The 19,452-nt window shown below is 43.0% G+C and overlaps 1 protein-coding gene across 1 annotated transcript in view; it reads right to left on the bottom strand.

Annotated features, from left to right (window-relative positions):
* Nucleotides 1-12,906, bottom strand: part of LOC124712476 (GAS2-like protein pickled eggs) — an 817,295-nt gene extending 804,389 nt beyond the window's left edge. The window contains exon 1 of the mRNA XM_047242771.1: nucleotides 12,712-12,906. The gene's annotated coding sequence lies outside the window, so the exon portion shown is untranslated. The remainder of the gene's footprint in view (nucleotides 1-12,711) is intronic.
* Between the last annotated feature and the right edge of the window lie 6,546 nt (nucleotides 12,907-19,452).

Below are 19,452 nucleotides of genomic sequence, written 5' to 3' on the forward strand. Positions count from 1 at the left end.
GGAGTTGGGTGATTCTAATTGTGAAGCGTTGATACTGCAGCCATTGGATACTACGATTTTTCTTTTGTGTAGTTCGTAATTACACATTTCTGTACATTTAATGGTAGGTCTGAACGGTCCCAAACAACTAACGCAGTTCAACAAGGCATGGCGTATCCCCATTACTTTTCATCACTACCATGAATGAAATTACAAAAGGAATAAAGCGGAACGGCAATAAGGAAATCGACCCACTTCCATTCACAGATGATGCAGTAATTTGGAGTATACGGAAAAAGATGGCGAAGATTGGCTGAGCACCTGGAATGACCATCCAAAAGTACACGGATTAGCAGTAAGTAATTCAGAAACGGTTTGCGATGTCAACGGGCAGAACAAGAAAGGCAAAATAAAAACTGGAAAAAAATGCTGCTGGAGATAGCAGACCAGTACAAATATCGTTGAGTGCATCATTTCAAGCCATAACAAAACGGAGCATGAAATCAATACCGAACTAAAAACCGAACTCACTTCTACTATCAAGTTCGGAATCTACTCTACAACGATTAAGACCCCTTAAAGCCAAAACACTCTCTCGATAACAATATAGGGCGTAAAAACCTCCACAACAATCAAACACCTCGACAACAAACTGCAAGCCGTAGAAATAAAGTTCTTTCGAACTATGGTTCCAGAAAACTAGAACGGATAGTATAAGAAATGAAAAAATTGGGGAAGAAGCTGGAGTGTACACATACTTGAAAGAGACCGTTTGAGATGATCTGGCGACGTCAAACGAATGGACGAGTGAAGCATAGCATACACTTAAATGTGGCTGGCAGAAGACCGATAGGAAGACGAAGGAAGATGGTGGCCGAACCTAGTGAAGGAGGACATACAAACAAAGGGACTCAACTGGGATGTACTGCTGAGAGAAGAATCAGATATGGACGGACACAAATGAACAACGGAAAACCGATGATGAGGACGTTAACTTAAAGCAAGTTGTCAATCTTTGCAGCTCTTTGAAATGTTACCAAGACGTGAATGAATATTTGTGTGGCCTTTCCCAAAGAACTTAATTACAGACAACTACATCATCTGCGAGGAGTCTGAGCTCGCTATTAGCATTATCTGCCAGGGACTGATATGCAAAATGCACATCACTGGTCCTAACACTCTACCTCAAGTTAGTACAGTGGAAATTCGCGTAGCGAGTATAATTCGTTCCAGAATCTTACTCGTAGTGCGAAACACTCGTTAAGCGAAACAATTTATCCCATATAAATTGATGTAAAATACGATAATGCTTTCTATGCAGAAAAAGTACTAAAAGTTTTATCTTATTCGTGCCATTTATTCAAAGAAAATTTACATCCAGTATTACGTACTTTATTAATCACGATACATAACTAATTCATTTTTACTAGGAAGCTATATATAGACATTTGTTTCTGCTGACGCTTCGAGACCTGGCGAAAACGCAACATACTAATATCGTGAAATAAATTTGTAGCTCGCGTAGCCACTGCTTTATTGGGGTGATAGTTTTCAATGTACGATGCAACCTATTCCCACGCTTTCAGCATTTCTCTTGTTGCGCCAGAAGATTGCTGCTTTGTTGTTACTGCCTCCACCTCCTCCTCTGAAGAACTACTCTCCACAACTTCCTGCTGCGAAACACACTGCAACTCCATAAGCTCTTCGGTGGACATTTCTTGGCTGTGATCTTCCACAAGTTCATCGATATCATTGTTACCCACATTTTGTTCCATGCTCTTGTCCAAAGACACGATCTCGTTCACTACAGTCTGAACAGGTATTGACTCAAATACCTCAGAGTCATATTCGACAACGGACTCCGGCCAAAACTTCTTCCCAGCAGAAGTGGGAGTTCTCTTGGTAACCCCTTCCCACGTCTTTTCGATCATCTTGATGCAGGCAACGATATTGAAGTGATACTTCCAAAACTCTCTGACAGTGATATTGGTAGCTTCAGTCAACTCGAAGCAATGCTCGAAGAGTGCTTCAGTGTAGAGCTAATTACAGTTAGAAATAATGTCCCGGTCCATAGGCTGGAGTAACGGAGTGGTGTTGGGAGGCAGAAGTTGGATCTTGATGAATTGAAATTCTTCAAGGATGTAGTCTTGTAGGCCTGTAGTATGGACAGGAGCGTTGTCCATAACAAGCAAGGCATGGTGTGGCAAATTCATCTCAAGCAAATAATTTTTCACCAAAGAACCAAACACTTCATTGATACAATTACAAAAGATATCGCGTGTCACCTAAGCCTTGTTGCTGGACCTGCACATCACATTTAAACTGTTCTTCTGGACTTTACACTTCTTGACGGATCGTTTCTGTATGGTAAACAAGCAGCAGTTTGATTTTCAAATTGCCGCTTGCGTTGGCACAGAATAGCTGTGTGAGACGGTCTTTTATTGCCTTGTGACTAGGCAATACATTCTCCTCTGCTATTACGAAGGTTTCCAAACTAGACCCGTCTTGTCGCAATTAAAAACCAGTTGTGGAAAATAGTCCTCAGAAACTACGAGCATATTAAAAAAAAAAGGTTCAAACGGCTCTGAGCGCTATGGGACTGAGGTCATCAGTCCACTAGAGCTTAACCTAACTAACCTAAGGACATCACACACATCCATGCTGGAGGCAGGATTCGAACCTGCGGCCGTAGCGGTCGTGCGGTTCCGCACTGAAGCGCTAGGACTGCTCCGCCACACCGGCCGGCTACCATGTTGAAGACGCTGATGAAGTTCTCTGCTGCCTTTGTGCTGGAGCTCTCTGTTTCGCCATGCCTCACAACGCTGTGGATGCCGGTTCTGTTCTTAAACTTCTCGAACCACCCACAGCTTCCTTTAAACACTTCTTCGGCCGCTGTTGATCCTGGCGCCTTCTTAACAAGGTCGGCGAAAATCATTCTCGCCTTCCCTCAAATGATATTGTCGTTAGTAGCATCGCCTTACAACTGCTTTTCATTTATCCGTATAAAGGACAACAATTCGACATCATCCAGAAAACGAAACCGTTGTTTAGATAGTTTTGTCATTCCCTTTGAAAAACGTATCTTCTTGAACTTGTCCTTATTCCCGAGGGTAGTGTAAATAGTTGATGTAGGCCGATTGTATGTGCGTGCTAAATCAGCAACGCTCACACCACGTTCGCCTTTTTAATTGATTTTACGTTTCATTTCTAAGTTTTTTTTCTCTTTTACGATCCTCTTATTGCGATTTTTTCTTCCGGGATATTTCTACGAAAGTTATTAGAAAATACTGTGTCAACACAATTTTAGAAAAATGTGTGACCATAGGCTGCACTAAAATGATAGCAGAAAGAGCACTGAACCCAGACTTGCAGTATGTACTAAAGGCATTGCTCGTACGCCACTGCCGACAGCGAAAGGTGTGTTCATATTGTTGAACGTACCCTCCGCCGCGCGTGAGCGGCTGGTGACATCACACTAAACTGTCGTCACAATTTATGTGAATTGCGCGTTATGGGAGGTGCTCGTTAAGCCAGTTTCCACTGTACTTCTGGCGATGAGTCACCGTCCAAGCAATCCTCAACCGTGTCATAAATTCAGTTTTGATACCTCATATTGTGATCTAACGACTGACAACAAACTAGGGTGAGGAACCGCGTGACGCGCGCTTGTCGGGATGCGGGCGCCACACCCCCGCTGCGGAGCCGGCCGGCCGCCGAACGACCGGACCGGAGTGTCCGCCAGCTGGCCGGGCGACTCTCGCTTTCGTTACGAGCCAGCCAGCTGGCCGGCGGGGGCGGGGGCGGCGGTCCGGCCGCTTCTGCCGCCGAGCCGTGGCGCGGGGCGACGCCACCGACCCCCTCCGCAACCATCACACTACGGCCGGTCCCACGACGCTCCCCCTGTACGCTGCCCGCTCAGCAAGAGCGGTCGCTGCCCCTCCGAACCGCCGCGCCGTTGCCTCAGTGCTGATGCAAACAAACTCCAGTCGTTTTCGTGTAAGTAGGGAGCAGAGGCCCAATAATGACGACAAACAGGTGCATATGCTTATCGGCTAGCAAATGTAGCGAGAGTTTTTAACACTCGTAAATAAAAATCTTTAAACTACACTGAAGAGCCAAAGAAACTGCCTAATATCGTACAGGGCCCCCGCGAGCACACAGAAGCGCCGAAATACGACGTGGCATGGACTCCATTGATGTCTGCAGTAGTGCTGGAGGGAACTGACACCATGAAGCCTGCAGGGCTATTCATAACTACGTGAGAGTACGAGGGGGTGGAGATCTCTTTTGAACAACACGTTGCAAGCCATCCCAGATATGCTCAATAATGTTCATGTCTGGGGCGTTTGGTGGCCAGCGGAAGCGTTTAAACTCAGAATAGTGTTCCTGGAGCCACTAGAAATTCTGGACGTATAGGGTGTCGCATTGTCCTGCTGGAATTGCCCAGGTCCATCGGAAGGCACTATGGACTTCTCAGAGTCGTATCAGGGGTCTTATATCACTCCAACTGCGCACGCCCCACACCAGTACAGAGCTTCCACTAGCTTGAACAGTACCCTGCTGACATGCTACGTCCGTGGATTGATGAGGTTGTCTCCAGACCCGTAGACGTCCATCCGCTCGAAACGATTTGAAACGAGACTCGTAGACCACACTAAGGATGCCACGTTATTATAGGAGGAGACTTGAAGGACTAACAAGCATTTAAGGTACCATCTGTTTCAGTTACTCATATGTTTAGTGAACTAGTCGGAATAACATGGGACAATGTATTACAGAAACAATACAATCAGAAAATTGAGGCTATTTTGCACTCTTGCAGGTTGTTCAAATGTGTGTGAAATCTTATGGAACTTGACTGCTAAGATGATCAGTCCCTACGCTTACACACTACTTAACCTAAATTATCCTAAGGACAAACACACACACCCATGCCCGACGGAGGACTCGAACCTCCGCCGGGCCGAGCCGCACAGTCCATGACTGCAGCGCCTGAGACCACTCCACTAATCCCGCGCGGCTGCAGGTTGTTATGAATTCTCTAGTTACAAAAACAACAGCCTCAGAAGTACACTATTTCCTCACATGACCAGTTGCTAGATATGGGTAGAAGTGTACATAATAACTGAAGCAGATACAACAAGAGAGGATATGGGCGAAAAACTCTGCGGATAGTCTATGGGCTTGTGAGTGTGGAAGATACAAGTATGAATTACAGTAGCCTATACAGAGGAAAGATATTCTTATATCTATATGTATGGGGATACGCTGGTTAGGACACATGACGAGGATGGCAGGTGTCAGGACAGTGCATAAAAGGAAGAGCCGATGGACTAAGCGTTGGCTGACCTTACAGAGCTGGAGGAGAAAACGGAAAAGCAGAAAACAGAGACGTACTAGAAACATGCTGTCAAGGAGGCCAAGGCACATCACATACGTCAAGAGCAACGGCGACAGAGAAGAAATCACTTTCACGTCCAAACTATAGCTACGACTGCCGACTGAGGTAGTTCGGCCCGAGGTGAGACAAGGAAATCGACAAACTCTTAATTTAAAGTATTAATTTAATCACTTAATAAAGAGATCATCTCCCATCCCCCGCCTTTGGCGAGACCTTTGAAGCATACAAACTGTGGGGGTACAATGTTTTTAATTGTGCAACTAGTCTAATAAGGTTGGTTGGTTCGTGGGATTAAAGGGACCAGACTGCGACGGTCATCGGTCCCAGTCTAATAAGGAATTTTCTTTCACTATACGCGTTTCTTTTTATTGAGGCAAAACACGGTCAACGATACGAAAGTTACAGGTATTTTTTCTACTTTGTTATCTTGAAATTTTAAATATTTTTACTGGCTGAAATCCAGTAACCGTGCGTTAACTTAATTACAGAATATATGTGCAGCCACCTCCGTTGCGTAAAATTGTTGTCAAATTTCGTTATCTGTGAGGAATTTGAAAAAAAAAAAGTTTTGTTTTCAAATTAATGAGGTGGAATTCGTTTACCTGCGGCATATACTCGTATGTTTCGCAGCTACGCTGATGTGTCGCCTACTTGCACGCCTTACACGATTCTTCACTTTTTTGGAGTGGTGTCCCTGATCATCTGCTTTGTTTACATAGCATTTTTCGCACATGGTGATAAGTTCTGGGTTACCCTCTACTCTGGACTACAGGCACCCTTTCTTATACACAAGTCGGCAGTGAGTGGAAGTCTTGTTGGAGGGTCCATCCCGCCAACCACTGGAAACGATTTAAACGAGGCATGGAAAACATAAGTCGTGGTACCGTTGTACGAGAACTGAAACCATTCTTCAGAACACAACCTTCCACATCGTAGAAGGTATCTGGCCGCGGTGACTAGACGTCAATTTCAAGTCGCTATGCTCACTGCGAGTGGCAAAACTATCACATTTTGAAAATCTCTTCGGCCACGATCATTCCACGACTTCTTTCCCCAAAATTCAGACGGTGCGTCATAATAATATGCAAAAGCATCTTCGAGTGTGTGTCAGGGTCACTACTGTTCACTATATACAAACGATGTGCTGGAGATAGCGTTGGGAACGTCAGTGTGGCTTCTTGCGAATGATTCTGTTATAAAAGGTGGACCGGAATTCCACTGCCAAAATTTCGTCACGGCAATCTTCTGTTGGTAACTTCTTCCGTTTCAAGCTTGCATTCAGTACTGCTCTGTTCTGTCTCGGGTTTATTTTGTTTCCAGCCGTATTAGTTGTACGTTGACAGTGACACACAGCAGTACTATAGGCGCTTCTACTGATGAAGAGCTGTCCGATACGCGCCTCGTGTGCTGTTCCACACAATACGAACTGTTCCCATAGCTGCAGCCTCCACACCACAGCGCATTCGCACCTGTCAGTGTTGTTGCCTTAGTCTGTATTTAGTGTTGTACGTTTCGGTAACCGCACATTACAGGCCTTTTCACCGTTGAGAAGGTACGTCGAAGAGCCAAAGAAACTGGTACACCTGCCTTATTTCCTATAGGGCCCCCGTGAGCACGCAGAAGCGCCGCAACACGACGTGGCATGGACACGACTAATGTCTGAAGTAGTGCTGGAGAGAACTGACACCATGAATCCTACAGGGCTGCCTATGAATCCGTAGGAGTACGAGGGGTTGGAGATCTCTTCTGAAGAGCACCTTGCAAGGCATCCAAGATATGCTCTATAACGTTAACGTCTGGGGAGTTTGATGGCCAGGGGAAGTGTTTAAACTCAGAAGAGTCTTCCTGGAGCCATTCTGTAGCAATTCTGGACGTGTGGGGTGTCCGTTGTCTTGCTAGGATTGCCCAAGTACATCGGAACGCACAATGATATGAGTGGATGCAGGTGATCAGACAGGATGCTTACGTACGTGTCACCTCTCAGAGTTGTATCTAGACGTATCAGGGGTCCCATATCACTCCAACTGCACACGGCCCACCCCATTACAGAGCCTCCACCAGCTTGAACAGTCCCCAGCTCAAATGCAGGGTCCATGGATTCATGAGGATGTCTCCACACTCGCAGATGTCCATCCGCATCATGTTTCCAGTCATTAACAGTCCAATGTCGGTGTTGACGAACCCAGGCGAGGCTTAAAGCTTTGTGTCGTGCAGTCATCAAGGGTACACGAGTGCGTTTTCGGCTCCGACATCCCATATCGATGATGTTTCGTTCAATGTTTCGCTCGCTGACACTTGTTAATGGCCCAGCATTGAAATCTGCAGCAATTTGCGGAAGCGTTCGACTTATGTCACGTTTAAGGAGTCTCTTCAGTCGTCGCTGGTCCCGTTCTTTGCAGGATCTTTCTCCGGCCGTAGTGATGTCGGAGATCTGATGTTTCACCGGATTCCTGATATTCACGGTAAACTTGAGAAATGCTGTGTCCCATCGCTCGTGCGCCGACTATAACTGCACGTTCAAACTCACTTAAATCTTTATAACCTGCCATTGTAGCAGCTGTAACCTATCTAACAACTGCGCCAGACACTTGTGTTATACAGGCGTTGCCGACTGCAGCGCCGTATTCTGCCTGTTTAAATATCTCCCTATTTGCTTGCGCATGTCTACACCAGTTTCTTTGGCGCTTTAGTGTATTTCCACAGAAACAACTGGGCTTACAAAACAGATAAATTATAATTTCATCATCACTGTGAAACGTGCTACCAGAGACTACGGGTTCCTTATAGTAAAACACTTAGAAAATATCACCGAAACATCTAAACATCTAAATTTTATCGATGGAATGAGATGAAATGATTAGGGCAAGACATATAAGCCCATTCCCCAAGCGAAGAAAATCTTCCACGAATCGAACCCAAGACCCTGCCGTCAAGAGGTAACGATGCCAACCGCTACACCACGAGGTGCGGAATACGCTAGAATATCGTAGCAACACGCAGATAAACCTCCAGAGCACTCGAGGCCTGGTGCAGAAACTGGCCGCTGACCCCGGACAAAACGTAAGGTATTATGACTAAATATGCGGAATGAGCCACTACTGTTCGGTTGAACGTTTGAAAATGAGTCGCTGGCAATAACAACAACCATACAATACCTAGAAGCATGCACGACGAGAAATCTAAACTGAAGTGCGGGTAATAAGTGAGACTTGTTGAGCACTCCTCGGCACTTTGGTATCCGTATCCGGTAGAGTCAGTACAGAAGATCCAAAGAAGAGTATTGCATTTCGTCGCAGATTCTTTTTGGTAAGCACGTGAGCCTCGCGGAGGTTGTCATACGGCTCCCCCGATACACTGCAAGACGGGCGTAGCCCGCTGCTAAAATTCCGAGGGCATATCTTCCAAGAAGAGTGAAGCAACGTACTGCTCCTCTCCTCGTACATCTCGAGAAGTGACTTAACGGAAAAACCAGTGAGATTCCAGTTCATAAAGAGCTTTGCCCGCAAATCTTTCTTCGCACGCGCCATCCGCGAACCAAGCACGTAAGATGATGGGAAACGCAGGAAAACTCAAAAGTATCCTCCGGAACATACCGTATGGGGACTTGTGGAGTACAAATGTTACACAAGAAGAAACTTTTGCGCTCGTCTTAGACAACTGTAATGCCTGATAGTATGTTCCCTCGAATCATTCTTAACAAAATTTCTCTTGCCGAAATGTGCCCGACTGTGTACACGTACAATTGCTGCGAAGAGAGGGAAGAAAACAAATCACATAAGAAGACTATGATGGTGACAACCACATAATGCCAAGCGAGTTTTCAACGTATGAACAATTAAAACAAAACGCACAGGGCCAAGTTTTTACGGTTCGCGATCATTGATGTACATGATTGATTATTCATCCCATAGTAAGTTAAATAACGATGCGGGGACAGGAATGAGTGAGCTTCGAAGATGGTTCGGTTCAGAAAGAGAGTCACTTCAAGCAACATACGGTATTTACTCTCCAAATTAAAAGAAGCGAAAAAAAACTTGCACTTGGGGCGTATTACTTCGCTTAGAATACGAATTGTATAGCAGGGGAAAGCATTAGGCACAATTTATGGCTCCCCGCACTTGGGACAAGCGACACCGGACTGTTTTAGCGGGCGACGGTAACAGAGTTTACGCGATACTTAAGAAAATACAGAGGGACCCAGTTCGCGCAGGAACACAAATTGACGAATAAATATCGTTCTCACCATCTGCGGCGCTCTGTTCCATTTCTCTCTTTGGAGACGTTCCACCTGTCGGCGGCAGGCGCGAGAAATGTAATACACGCAAATGCGGTGAACCGCGTCTTTAGCGGACGGAGAAGCCAGGCTCTTTGGCTCGTGTAATCCCAGCGCGCCAGTCCGTTCTTAAAAAGGTGTAGCCGGTACTTTTTGTCAAAGGGAGGATTCGATTTGTTAAGGATGACCTTAAGGAGGCTCATATTTTTAATTTATTCTGATAATATTTTATTTATTTATTCCGTGTACATAACAAAAAAGTAGAATGCGATTACTACAGTACATTTCGTCGCCAAGCGAATTAAAATTCTAGTATCACGCATTCCCTCTTTGCAAACAAAGCACAGCTCAGTCTTCTACCATAACGTCCACTACCCCAATGAACAAGAATCTTAACGCTGGAACTTCCAAAATTAAAAGGCTTCGTACCTCTTTTGACAGTAGCTATCTTTCTCCTATTACATCCTTGTACTTAAATTTATGGCTTATCTGAAACTACATCAAAGCATCCCAAGCTTTTCAGTTCAGTCTCAAACTTTAAATTGAAATTCTTCAATTTTCTTGAGTAATAAAGGACTTCTTTTTAAATTATTATTTCAACGGTCAACTTGAAACTATAGTAAGCAATTTTATTTATAAAACAAAATTGAATACAAGAATACCAAGAGCCATAGTTTTGGGATCTTAACATTGACTCACGTATTGTGTTCAATTAGACTTTTATCTAACGCGACGCCGTAAAAGAGTTTGTGTTTATCCATAATAATATGAGTAATACAGTCTTTGGAGCTAATAAGCTCCTCTACGATGTACAACAGACGTTGTTGTTTATTTACAAATACGTTAGAGTTGCGACAATTGGCTTCAATGTTCCTAGGATATTACGAGTAAGACATTTTACAGCGGAACAGACATATATCGCAGTTCCAGAAGTGAACCATTTTTATGCACAGTTACATCGTACAAAATAACGACCGCTAACTGCCTTCAAATGTAAATATCGCTGGACTACGCATACTGCCTAAACCATACGCACCAACGTTAATCTTAAGTCCTGTTTGCCCGAGAAATAAATAACTACTCCTGAAACCGAGAGAAGTACGATCACAAAAGAAGCGAAAAAATTATTATTCATATCACGATATCTACAACTTAAAAAAATAAATTTTGAAGATAATCAGAGATCATCCGAAAAAGCTTCAGTTATTATAGTGTTACAAGAGCGTAAATAGATTATCGACCAATGGCGGGGGGGGGGGGGGAGGAGGGGAGGTAGGTGGCGAGCGAGGGGGTGTTGGACGGGGATGCAGGGCGCAGACGGCTACGATGATTTCAAGCAATCCGCTAAAAAAACACTCTTATAAACGAGAACGTGCTGTCATCACATACTCCCAACGCTCTCCATGAAGCCCATCCCACCATTCCGTATCAGAGTAAGTTTTCATAGCTGAGTACTGCCCGGATGTGCAGATTGCGCGATATTTTGCCATTTCGGCCTACAAATGATAGAATTTTGTCTAATTATTTTAAAGAAATGCAAGCATCGCCGACCGGGCGATACTTTTGTTGATAGACGCTATTTTGGGGCGACACTTGTAAACCCTAGCGTATTTCACGACACTGATTTTAGTTTAATGTTATTTATAGTGACGTTTACGGACTCCGCTGCCTTGTGCAATACTGAAATATTGCTACCTCCGAAGTTCTACCAGCCTCTAAATAACGACTCCAGTGCTAACATTAAACTGCTATAGATAGGTAATCAGGCTATTATAATAGTGTATGCATATTTTTAGCTTACCATAACGCTAGTGGAGGAATCAAGCGGTTTTCAGCTTCTTTCTTGTTACAAACTTATCCATAATTAGACACTTATCACAACAGCTCACAGAACAAAAGCTATAAAAGGCAGCACTTTCATTAAATTCAACTGCAAGTAAGAAGAGAACTAATTAACAAAACTGCAACTAAGCACAAGTAAGGCCAAGAATTAATTACTATAATTTGTGTTGCTAGTTTCAATCTATCGATGGCATTGTAGACTATCGATAGTGCGTAACCCTTTCTCATCATCTGGCTGAAAATTAAAATATCTTTTAATTTGTCTATACGGAACTAGGACGTGTGTAATTCAACTTAGGTGATGGGGGGCCCAGATCCCCCCCTTCCCTCTTTGGCTATGTCCTTAGTCTGCACTGTGAAGATGTTTATGAACGCAATTATTGCGGTACGGCGTAGCACCTAGTACTGCTATCACTGCGAACAACAGATTGTAGTTGCGTCGAACTCTGCTCTTCCGGCTCGCTCTTTAGCGTTAAAAGCACGGCGCATAAATTATGACTGTAATTTACGAATTTCACCACCAGTTTCACCGGGAACTTGTTTTACGAACGTTGAACGCAGTTCCCCAGTGCTCGAGTTAACAATAGTCGACTATAGAACACTGCCGAAAAAAAAACAACATTCAACCGTATAACAATCATCCGTGTTTCTTCACATATGAATGATTATCTTCGCCATTGAAATGATTCGAAAACAAAGGCAGTGTTTACGTCTGCAGTCGTGCCGCGGCCTCCCAACAATGACTAGTTTTTGCAAGTTACGCCCAGTCCCGGCATCGTCACAAGATTGGCTGTCCTCGAAACACTCGTATGTACTGGGACAACAATGATCGTCACATCAGTTTTATTCCGATAATTTTGAAGCCACCAAATATTCTGTATCTTTATATTGGCGTACTGCGTGTTTCTGAACCTACGTTGTTGCCGTTTGTTGCCTACAATCTACATCTCGAACTCGCAGACTCGGTAATCCCCTCGGACAAAGACCAATCATTTTTCACGCAAAATGGTGTATTTTTAGAAAAAAAAAGCTACACTTTATCGGCATTTACAAGGAGAATCAGTGACATTTTTCAGCTAGATGTCTCTCACACAGCAGATCAGACGCGCTTCTGCTTACAACTCTGATCTCACATGAGCGGTATGGCATCCCTCTTCTACATGCGAAAAGAACCTTTAAAAATACAGCGTAAAAATTACAACGTACTTGTACTTACCAAATTTTGTTGACAATTTTATTTCCAAAAAGGTGCTACGACGTCCGCTCCTCTTGTTTTACGCACAGACAGTATTAAACCGAAGCACTTCCCATTACAGTAAACGCAAAATACACATAAAAGTAACGAGACGTTCTCCTCAAAGAGCACGCGACAGCGCCATAACGTGAAATTCGCAACGCGCCGCAACACAGTCGAGCCTCCGCAATGGCGAAACGTGAACTGAACTCGCGCTGTCTTCGGCTCGTGTTTTTGTATACCGCCGCCAGCTGACTGGAGACCGACCAGTGAGCGCAACGGTGCCACCTAACGGCCGACTGGCGAACTAGCAAAAAAATCAGCTGATTGTAGATCCTTACTGACAATGTACACTGCCATCTGTTGCCTACACGCGGAAACTGGCCAGTCAACGAAGTGGTACCAGCGAGACGCTGGCAGGTTACGGCATTAGATCTACAGGAGATTCTTTCCCTGGTTGATGCGCGTAAAGGCACTGGCATCTGTAAAGCATTCGCACACAAAGCTGGAAATTATTGCTCCTCGTGAGTTCACGGTCGTGCAATGCAGAACATTCGTCAGCAGAAAGCATATAATAATGTTCTGCAAGTAATTACGTTTGTGCAAGAAGTCTTGTAATGCAAGGACAATCTTAAACGCATAAGCTTCCCACAAATGCATAAAAAATGAAAGATTGCTGGTTTTTTTTTTTTTTTTTTGCTTATAACAAACGCAAATATACTTTTACATTCGCTTGACACAGGTTACGAGAGTCGGTTTCGCTTATGCGCAACTTAACAACAAATTCTGTCGGAAATTTCTGAAAAACATATGAATAATGTACGCCAGACGGCAGCTTATTGTAAAAGACAGCAATTGTTGCCGGCAGTTGCCTACACATTGCACGTTACGACTGGCCATAAAAGAAGGGGATGCCAGATTTACTTTTCAGTTAGTTAGAGCACAGTTCGAGTAATAAAATACCACCCAGGGAACAGAGTACTGCCTGCAACAGCATTACTGTTACAATTACTGTGTAATTCAACTGTCACCTTCAAAAGCTAGAAATATTATGCCCCAAACGACTGAACTACAGAAAACGAGTACCATCATACATCAGCAAGTTAAACATATGGATGAACTGAATTGATTATGGCGGTACGAGGTAACTCTTGGAAAGAAGTGCTAGACGCCAGGGAGGGGCAACTGTTACATCTCATGCGGTGGAGGAAACAAAGTACAGTTTCTTACAAAATAAAATTAAAAATTATTGACCTACTGTATTTTTCAATAAAAAACATACCAATGCTACCACTATAAAATGAGTATTTTGTGCAGTTTGTATGAGGTTTGTACATAGTTTTTTGCTGTTAGGCAAGTAATGTTCAGATACTTGCAAGTCCTTTCTATGTACACATTTTAGTATATTTTGACACTGCATAGTAACATCATTAAGTAGAAGAATTAGAATCTATAGCCATCACACACTTCCAATTACATGGTGAATAATCGATAAAAAGTTATGATATTTCATGAGATACAGCTCTGGGCAGAGTCGGTAGCAGTCAATATGATCTGGCTCCCTTCAGACTGATAATGAATAATTGTTACATCTGTTTGTGTGGCAGGGGAGGACGCGAATACAGTTTGCAAAGTTTTTTTTCTTTTCCAAGGCTTGAAAAGCATCTTACAGACTGTATCCACAAGCCATTACTCATTTCTTTGCAAATAACTGTCACCATACAGCTAAAAACAAAACTGTATGATCCTAAACTATATCTTTCGTCTTCATTGGGCAGTTCTTTCTTATTTATTTTTCAGGGGAGCACAAATATACAAAGATTTCCCTATTGGCAAATGAGTACAAGGAAATTATCTACATCAGTAAAATATAGTATTATGATGCACCCGATATTCTGCAACCTGTCGGTCAAGTACATGGCCAATTCCTTCACAATTTAAGCCCTCTCACCACCAGCATTTCTCAGCTCTATGAGTGCATACTGTTCTATTGCGTGACAGTTCGATTCCTACCGTACACTTGCCATGCTAGTGGTAAGTAGCAACACCTGCCATAGTGGTATTCATGTAGACACACTTGTATTTAAAAACATGAAGTACACTTGCCCAATGTGACCAGTATCTATGGTATGAATTACTGTGAATATAATACCAGATAACAATTGATTAGCATGTCGAGTTTTAAGCTGTAGCATAAATATGACATATCATCTAATTACACCAGAAATTAGAAATCTCTTGAGACCAGAAACCTTTGCAGTGTTGGCGGAAAGTGAGAATAGGCTGAAGCAATGAATCAAAATATATACAAAGACCATGATTCAAATCTGTCTCTCCTGCTCACTACGCAGATGCTATAACCACTGTCCCACCTTCCCTAATACAAACTCTAATTTGTGATGGCCCAGCCAGATTTAGCACATATAATGAGGACCTTGCCAAATGTCAAGGATTCTGAAAACATTGATCATACAAAAATCCCAACTCACACTTCTCTGTGAAAGCCATGAATTGCACCATCAGGTTGATGTATTCCTGGAGTTCCAAAACGTACTGGACTCAGTACCATATGAATGCTCGATAACGAATGTATGATCGTGTGTGTTATTAAATGAGATTCGTGGCTAAACTGAATATTTTTCGATAGAAAGAGTAGAATATGTCATCTTGGATGGGGAGTTGTGGATAGATGTAGAAGAAGTAACTGCAGGAATGCCCCAGGGAAGTATGTTGGGACCCGTACTGTTCATGTTGTACATTCAGGGCCTAGCAGGCAATATCAGAATTTCTACATATGATGCAGTTACTGATAATGAAAAGTTGTGTGACAAAAGCTGTTGAAACACTCAGTTCAATCTTGATAAGATGTCAAAGGTGCACAAAGACTCTGACCTTGCTTTAAATATTATTGTTGTGGTCTTGAGTCCTGGGACTGGTGTGATGCAGCTCTCCATGCTACTCTATCCTGTGCAAGCTTCTTCATCTTCCAGTATCTACTGCAGCCTACATCCTTCTGAATCTGCTCAGTGTATTCATCTCTTGGTCTCCCTCTATGATTTTTACCCTCCACACTGACCTCCAATACTAAATTTGTGATCCCTTGATGCCTCAGAACATGTCCTACCAACCGGTCCCTTCTTCTAGTCAAGTTGTGCCACAAATTTCTCTTCTCCCCAATTCTGTTCAATACCTCCTCATTAGTTATGTGATCTACCCATCTAATCTTCAGCACTCTTCTGTAGCACCACATTTCAAAAGCTTCTATTCTCTTCTTGTCTAAACTATTTATCGTCCAACTTTCATGTCCATACATGGCTACACTCCATACAAATACTTTCAGAAATGACTTCCTGACACTTAAATCTATACTCGATGTTAGCAAATTTCTCTTCTTCAGAAACGCTTTCCTTGCCATTGCCAGTCTACATTTTATATCCTCTCTATTTCGACCAGCATCATTTATTTTGCTCTCCAAATAGCAAAACTCATTTACTACTTTAAGCGTCTCACTTCCTAATTCCTGCAGCATCACCCGATTTAATTAGACTACATTCCATTATCCTCATTTTGCTTTTGTTGATGTTCATCTTATATCCTCCTTTCAATACACTGTCCATTCTGTTCAACTGCTCTTCCAGGTCCTTTGCTGTCTCTGACAGAATTACAATGTCATCGGCGAACCTGAATGTTTATATTTCTTCATGGATTTTAATTCCTTCTCCGAATTTTTCTTTTGTTTCCTTTACTGCTTGCTCAATATACAGATTGAATAACATCGGGGATAGGCTACAACCCTGTCTCACTCCCTTCGGGACCACTGCTTCCCTTTCTTGCCCCCTCGACTCATAACTGCCATCTGGTTTCTGTACAAATTGTAAATAGCCTTTCACTCCCTGTATTTTACCCCTACCACCTTTAGAATATGAGAGAGAGTATTCCAATCAACATTGTCGAAAGCTTTCTCTAAGTCTACAAATGCTAGAAATGTAGACTTGCTTTTCCTTAATCTATTCTCTAAGATAAGATAAGTCGTAGGGTCAGAATTGCCTCAGCTGTAAATATTAAGAAATGAAAATTGTGCGCTTCACAGAGTGCAAAAATATAGTAGTTTATGACTACAATAACGGTGAGTCACAAACAGTATCAACCAACTCATACAAATATATTACTGTAACCACTTGAAGGGATATGAAATGAAATTATCGCATCGTCTCAGTCACAGGTAAAACAACTGGCAGACTTCAATTCATTAACAAACTACTAATAAAATGCAATCAGTACACAAATTAGATTGCTAAAAACCACTTGTACGTTCAGTCTTAGAATATTTCTTTAGTGTGGTGCCCCATAGCTAACTGATGAAACTGAACATATGGAAAGAAGGGCAACGCAGGTGGTCACAGGTTTCCCAACCCACTGGAAAGCCTCATCCAGACACTGAAAAAACTGAACTGTTGGAAGCTTGAAGATTGTGCCAACTATCTGGCAAAAGCTTAATTACAAAGTTTGCAGAACCTGCATTACCTGAAGAATATACGAACATACTTAAACCCCCAACATATTCACTGTCAAAGGGACCACTAAGACAAGATTACCTAATTACAGCGCACCGAGGCATTTACTATTTGTGCACTCCAAGCAGACATTCAGAGCATTGGCTGACAAGAGTGACCGTAAAGCAGTCTGCCATTTACGGTCACTTGTATCAACCTATGTGTTGATTACCATTTCGGATTGCACAAATAGTATGCGATAATTCTTCCAGCACTCCATACACTTACAGAATGGGGAAAAAAGAGACTTTGGAAGATGTGTTATTAATGGATGTAACCTCTGTTATGTACTTCACAGTGATTTGTGGAATACAGATACGGATGTAGGTGAGTAGAGGGGACGTTGCTGAGCGTTTCCTATTGTCACTCTAGTGATGATAAATGCAGCAATTACCACCTTACAGGTCTATGGGACACTGTTGGATCAATGGTTTATAGGAAGAAATTGGTAACATCTGTAGTAACATGACAGGGGCAGATATATTTCTGTTAAGTTTTGTGAAGTTAAGCAGTTGCTTCTTGGTCGAATATGTCTATGACTTTCAATGATATCACCTTATAATGAGCAATGCATTCACATTCATTTGTTATAATATAGAAGCATATTTTGTAAAGAAGATTCTACCACAACACAGTGCTGGTAACTGTTATCCACTGTTCTAGGCAGCAGTGGAGAGAGTGCCTCTTCATTATTAACTAAACATAAAAATTCCTGTACAAACTGCATGGAAGAGCCAAAGAAACTAGTACACTTGCCTAACATTATGTAAGGCCCCCGTGAGCACACACAAGTGCCACACCACGACATGATGTGGACTCGACTAATGTCTGATGTAGTGCTGGAGGGAACTGACACCATAAATCCTGCAGGGCTGTCCATAAATCCATAAGAGTACGAGGGGATGGAGATCTGTTTTGAAAAGCATGTTGCAAGGAATTCCAGATATGCTCAATATTGTTCATGTCTGGGGAGTTTGGTGGCCAGAGGAAGTGTTTAAACTCAGAAGAGTGTTCCTGGAGCCACTCTGCAGCAATTCTGGACATGTGGGGTGTTGCATTATCCTGCTGGAACTGCCCAAGTCCATCGGAATGCACACTGGACATTAATGGACACGGGTGATCAGACAGGATGCTTACGTGCATGTCACATGTCAGAGTCCTATCTAGGGGTCCCATATCACTCCATCTGCACCAGCTCGAACAGTCCCCTGCTTACATGCAGGGTCCATGGATACATGAGGTTGTCTCCATACTCGAACACGTCTATTTGCTCAATACAGTTTTAAGCGAGACTCATCCAACCAGGCAACATGTTTCCAGTCATCAACAGTCCAATGTCAGTGTTGACGGGCCAGGCGAAACGTAAAGCTTTGTGTTGTACACTTATCATGGGTACATGAATGGGTCTTCAGCTCCAAATGCCCATATCAATTACGTTTCGTTGAATGGTTCGTACACTGACACTTGTTGATGGCCCCACATAGAAATCTGCAGCAATTTGCGTAAAGGTTGCGCTTCTGTCCTGCTGAATGATTCTCTTCAGTCATCATTGGTCCGTTCTTGCAGGATCTTTTCCCGGATGCAGCGGTGTCTGAGATTTGATGTTTTACTGGATTCCTGACATTCACAGTACACTCGTGAAATGGTCGTACGGGAAAATCCCCACTTCATTGCTACTTCTGAGATACTGTGTCCCAGCATTCGTCACATACTATAACACCACGAGCAAACCCACTTAAATCTTAATAACCTGTTGTTGTAGCTGCAGTAACTGATCTAACAACCATGCCCGACACTCTTTGTCTTACATAAGTGTTGCCGACCGCAGAATTGTATTCTGCCTGTTTACGAATCTCTGTATTTGAATATACATGCCTATAGCTGTTTCTCTCGCACTTCAGTATATTTTAATACATTTTTTGTACCTCACTTTATTGTCTGTCTGTTCGGTACAGCTCCTTTCCTCATGCCATCCGCCATCTTCCCCACTAACTACTATTATACTATCAATAATTGATAGTCGGTCTCGCTGTGGCTGCTGCAGTGTCTCTGTGTGATTGTCTGGGTGAATGTGTGTACTTTTACTACAGAAAGAGCAAGAGCTCAAAAGCCAGTATAAATACTGTTTTCTGTTATTTGTTTTTATGTGCCACATATGAGTAAGCTGCAG

Source organism: Schistocerca piceifrons, chromosome 8 (genome assembly GCF_021461385.2).
Source record: "Schistocerca piceifrons isolate TAMUIC-IGC-003096 chromosome 8, iqSchPice1.1, whole genome shotgun sequence".
Lineage (NCBI taxonomy): Eukaryota > Metazoa > Arthropoda > Insecta > Orthoptera > Acrididae > Schistocerca > Schistocerca piceifrons.